The sequence below is a fragment of the Ictidomys tridecemlineatus genome, chromosome 4 (genome assembly GCF_052094955.1).
Source record: "Ictidomys tridecemlineatus isolate mIctTri1 chromosome 4, mIctTri1.hap1, whole genome shotgun sequence".
Taxonomy (NCBI): Eukaryota; Metazoa; Chordata; class Mammalia; order Rodentia; family Sciuridae; genus Ictidomys; species Ictidomys tridecemlineatus.
In genome coordinates this window covers 43,615,639-43,621,638 of record NC_135480.1, presented here as the reverse complement: position 1 = coordinate 43,621,638, position 6,000 = coordinate 43,615,639, and the positions used below count along the sequence as shown (strand labels likewise).

At 37.6% G+C, this 6,000-nt stretch overlaps 1 pseudogene; it reads left to right on the top strand.

Moving 5' to 3' along the window:
* The first annotated feature begins 234 nt into the window (after positions 1 to 234).
* On the top strand, positions 235 to 1,154 carry LOC144376651 (mas-related G-protein coupled receptor member X2-like; annotated as a pseudogene).
* The last annotated feature ends 4,846 nt before the right edge of the window (positions 1,155 to 6,000 follow it).

Sequence of the window (6,000 nt, the reverse complement as noted above, 5' to 3'; positions counted from 1 at the left end):
CAGCGTTTACAGTCGACATGAACTTGGTTTGAGTCCAGGACCCCAGACCCCCTCGGCTTTTTAAAATAATTTTTACAAGCATCTGTGTCCTCCCCTGTGACACACAGCAGGGTGGTCCTGGGACTCAGAGGTTATGCAGCAGGAACTCATGACTTTCTTTTTGTTCTTAGCAGCTCCAGTGGAGGAGTTCTGAGCATAAGTCCAACCACCCCAGCCGAGGGGACAGAATTCACAATGATTATCGGAAGTAACTGGAATTATCTTCAACCTGTCAACTTTTGGACCTCGATCGAGGGCTTGCCAACTCTCATCACTGCACAGATTGGGCTGGTGGGAAATGCAGTTGTGCTCTGGCTTCTGGGCTTCCGCATGCATAAGAACGCCTTCTCAGTCTACATCCTCAACATGGCAGGAGCCGACTTCCTTTTTCTCTTTTTTCCTGTTACAATTTCTCTGAATGAATTCAGCCCCACTTTCCTTTCCTTCATTGTAGTGACCTGTTCCTAGTTACAGGCCTGAGCATGCTGAGCGCCATTAGTGCTGAGCGCTGCCTATCCATCCTGTGTCCCATCTGGTACCGCTGCCACCGCCCAAGACACATGTCAGATGTCATATGTGCCCTACTCTGGGCCCTGTCCCTGCTACTGAGCATCCTGGATGTGTACCACTGTTCCTTCCTATCTATAAATTTCAACTATTGGTGTCAGACATTTAGTTTCATCATAGCTGCATGGCTGATAATTTTATTTATGGTTCTCTCTATATCTAGCCTCACCCTGCTCATCAAAGTCATCTGTGGCTCTCGGAGGGTGCCGCTGACCAGGCTGTATGTGACTATTGGGCTCACAGTTCTGGTCTTCCTCTTCTGTGGCCTGCCTATAGGCATCATGGATTTTCTGTTGTTATGGATTGATAAAAACCATATGAGTCTGCATTTTTTAAATAACATTACTTTATTTCTGTCTAGTATTAACAGCAGCGCCAATCCCATCATTTACTTGTTTATTGGCTCCTGTAGGAGGGGACAACACCATCAGAGGTAGCAACTATCGCTCAAGATGGTTCTAGAGAAGGCCTTTCAGGACATACCTGAGGTGGAGAAAAGTGGAGAAAGTCTTCCTCAGGAAACTATGGAGAGTCCAACATTCTCCTAATGTAGCGATTCTGCATCTTCAGGGGATCCTTTAAATAAGTAGTACCTCTGGAAGATACATAGATGATTGTATAGAGTCCAAAATCAACATTGATATAGATGCATGGAGAGACAGAGAGAGAGAGAGAGAGAGAGAGAGAGAGAGAGAGACAGAGAGAGAGAGAGAGAGAGAGAGAGAGAGAGAGAGAGAGAGGGATATGCCATTTATTGATGTGTTATCCGTGGCTGCTTTCACATAACAACAGCAGAGACAAATAGTTGTAACAGAAATCAAGTGGCTTCAAAAACCAAAATGAATATTTTAACTTGTTCTTGCTGGTGTGTGTGTGTGACCTTATCATAATCATAAGTTCTACTTAGTCTGTGTAAAGCTTTTTTCTGTTGATCTTAGGCTAATACTGAAGTCTACAAGAAAAGCTAGAACCAAGAAACCTATAAGAACCAACTAGAACCCCTATCAATCTCTTTCAGTACCTGTGAGCTTGATGATATTAGTGTTCTGCAGAAGCTGGCTCTCATCATCAGGGAGTTAAGCACACTGTGTCCAGCAGTCAGAGAAGTTGAAGAGGAGATCAAGCGTAGGTAGAGCAGTTGGAAGTTTAGTGCTGGCTCATGCCAAAGATGTAGCCAACAGGAAAGCCACACAGCAGCCATTAACAAACCTGCAAAGCCTACAAACAATATGACTGCTACTGTTTTCTTATCACCAAATCTTAAAGTCAACCTAACCAGAAACATGGGGAAGGAAATCTGGGAAATAAGTTTGATCCAAATGGACACTTTCAAACCTTCACAATCTATCCATTTTCATCTTGGTCTCCATTCAGCCTCTTTAAACTACAGTTAATTCCAAATAAGGACAATATCAAAGTCAAGTCCTTCCCTTTTCTGACACAGTTGTCTAACACACAAGGTAAAGGTGCCATTCCTTTACCGCCAATATATATACATATGCATATATATCTTTTCATGTGTTTAATAACTATATATCTTTTGTGAATTTTCTGTACAACACTGCTGCCCATTTTCATTGAGTTGTGTTTTTACATTTTTTGTTCTAAATAAAAATCTTTTGTCAGATGTATATAATGCAAATATTTGTTCCAGTTTGAAACTTTTGTATTCATTTTTAAAGCAACCATTTTCAAGTGTACAATTCATTGGTGTTAAATATTTTCACATTTAAGTATATTTTGAAGTGCACTAGTTATTATATGTTATCAAGTCTAATTTATCCGTCTTTTAATTTTATGGTTAGTGCATTATGTGCATCTAAAATTACAGATGTGCAGCACCACTTCTGGCTACTTGCTCTGTTTCTCTTCTTTACTGATAAGTCTACTAGAATTTTATGAATATCATTAATATTTTTGAAGTGCTACCTTATAACTTTGACTTTTTTCTCTATTAGTTATTTTATATTTCATTGACTTCTGTTTATTGTATCTTCCTATTTATTTGGGCTTGAAATTGTATTGAAGCTTAAATGTTTGTTTGAAAATCTTTGCATTTTTTAGAATTCACTAGTGCAGTCATTTAAACTTGAAGCTTTCTTTATAGAAGACACTTTAATTACAAATTTAATTTTCTTAGTAAATAGAGGGATACCTTTGCATTTTAGTTTATTCTTGATCAAGTTAGTAAGCTGCATTTCTCAGAGAATAGTTTTTAAATTGCCAAATTTCATCAAAATCTTCAAAACAGCTTTTTTATTATTACTTTTATAATATTGGTAGTGTACATGGTGATTGACATTCTGTGATTCCTACCTTTTACTGGTGAGAAAGGAAGCTGAGTGCTATTTCAACCTGTTTCAGTTTAAGGCCACTTCAACTAGTAGATCTGCAACAAGCAACACAAAAAGAGAAAGAGGTTAACAACCCCTAGCTGTTATTTATCTCTCTCTCTCTCTCTCTCTCTCTCTCTCTCTCTCTCTCTCTCTCTCTCTCTCTGTCACACACACACACACACACACACACACACACACACACACACACGCTCACTCAGTTGGAAAGGATAGTAGTTTTTAGACAATGACCATCCATCCTTGCCAACTGTTTAGAGCACCTTAGTGTTACCACTCCTTGTACTTTAATATTGAAGAATCAAAGTCATCATACTACAGCAATTAATGCATACTCAGGTTTATGACACTACAACACACCATAGCCAAACTATGGAACCAGCTTAGGTATCCATCAATGAATGACTAGGTACACAGTGGAATTTGGTTCAGCCATAAAGAAAAATAAAATTGCATCAGAAAATCAAGAGTTATATGCTTTCTCTCAAAGGACAAAGGAAAAGAAAGGTAGGAGAGATCTCAGATAACTAAAGGGCGATCAGCAATGGAAAAGGACCAGGGAGGTGGAAGAGGGGAAGAAAGAGGGAAATACTACAGGGGAAAAATACAACACAAATTATATTGTTATATTGTGTGTGATTAAGTAGAAAATCCCACCAACTATGATGCACCAATAAAAAATACAGAAAAAAAAGATTTAAATTTTTTTAAAAAGCTTCAAATCCACTTGGTGAGTGAGAAGTGCCCAGCTTCTCTCTAATTATGGGTGGAAAACTGTGGTGACTTGCCATTTTGTAGAGATCATGCCTCAGTCTGCAGTGCTGGAAGAAAATTTATCTTTACATCCCATCTAGAGATACCAGAAAATAATATTGCAGGGAATGCCATTGATATGGCAATCTGATTAACCTGTGTAGTGGGATCCTGGTTAGCTGAAGGCTGTTGACCATCCTCTTCCCTCATCATTGGCAATGGGAGAGGAGGGGAGCAGAACAAAGTGCAAGACACTGCCAGGGAGAGCAACATGTGGAGAATAACCTAGCACATGTGCCAGCCATTGGCTGCAGCCACCTGGGTCCCAGTTGCTAGCTGAAGCTAGTAGTGGTCCACTGTCACAGACACTCCTACAGTAATCTGCCATCATGTGTGACCCAGAAGCCCACTGAATGTTCTGCAGCCAAGTCCAAGTGCCTCTGTCATGGGTCACCCAACAGCATGGCTACCAAGTGGCTGTACATCTGCCATAAGGTGCCATGTCTCTCACACCTCAAAATCTACATGAGCAAACTCACACCTGTTTTGGTATCTCTGGTCCTATGAAGCATTTCTATAGGTGAGTACACAAATCTGCAGTACTAAGCAGGGAGATACTTGACTGCAAAACCACAGACATTTAGAAGAAATTTCCTCTGATCCAAAAAAAAAAGGAAAGGAAAGAAAACTAATAATTCCTCAGGCCCTCACTCAAAAGAGTGAAGAGATTCTCCTATATTGAGCAGAATGAGGTCCTGGAGGAAAAACTAAGTATACATCTCTCCAACTCAACAGGGACATCACTAGTAGGGTTCCACCTCTATGTCCAAAGAAACTTTGAACACAAGCCATGGAGGCATGAGCATTTAATGACCCTTCTATAATCTTACAGGATCCAAGTCTGGATGGCCCAAAAGGAGATCTCTCCATCTCAACTCAGCAAGCAATAATTTAAGACTCTCTTAAATATCAACTCAAATGTTATTATCTCCTAGGTACATTTTGTAGGTCACTTGCTATTGCATGTGTTAATCCAATTTTATAAATTTCCTTTGATATTTATGTGATAATTGGATTTATACTTTCTATCTTTTTCCTTATGTCTATTATAAACTCTTTTTTTAAAATTTCTTCCTCTCTTTATATTATCTGCTGTTTCTCCCACAACCATTTTGTCTTTTTACTTCCTTTTTTGTAAATTTATGCCCTATAGAGATTATTCATTTTATTTTCTTTAATTCCTAATTTCTCAGCCTATTGTAGAGTATTACTCCTCACTTACATATTTGGAATATAGGAAATGTGAAGCACATTTTCACTAAGTTTTAAAATGGTTTATGAGTGTATAGTTTTGCTCAAAAATGCTCACAGTTACTAATGATTATTATCTCCTCTCAATGTGGTGTTAAGAACTGAACAGAATATTGTGATCACATTGAACAGGATTTTCACCACTGAAGTCTACCCACACTAAGAGCACATAGTTAAAAGAAAAAAATGTAATTGAAAAGACCCTCATAACAGTGGAAGAGATGCCCATCCAGACCTATGAACAAATATCAACATATAAATACTGTAAACAAAGTGTCAGAGACACAGTAAAAGCAGTTCTAAGAGAAAAGTTATAGCAATGAGTGCACATATTAAAAAATTAGCAAGATACAAAATAAATATCCTAATGATGCATCTCAAGGTGTTAGGAAAACAAGAATGAACACACCATTTCCAAAACTAGCAGAAGGAAAGAAATAATGAAGATCAGAGCTGAAATTAATGAAATGGGAAATAAAAGATGAATACAACAGATCAATTAAGCAAAGTCAGTTTTCTGAAAAGAGAAACAAATTGACAAACTCTTAGGCACATTAACCAAAAGAAAGAGTAAGAAAATCCAGATTAATAAAAGTAGAGTATAACCAATATGATCCTGCAATCTGTACATGTGGAAAAATAAGAATTCATACCCATTTGAATCAAATGTATGATATGTCAAGATCATTGTAATGTTTTGAGCAACAAATAAAAAATTTTAAAAAAAGGATACCACTGAAATCCAGGGCATCATTGGAGGCTACTTTGAAAATATATATTTCAATAAATTCAAAAATCTAAAAGATTTTAAATCTAAATCTAAATCTATATAGAAATATAGACCTAATGAAATGGAACCAAGAGGATATAGAACACTTAAATAAACCAATAAAGTTGATGCAGGAAAAAACTTTGAATAAAGAAAGTCCAGGACCAGATACACTCACAGCTAAATTTTACTGGACATTTAGAGAATAAA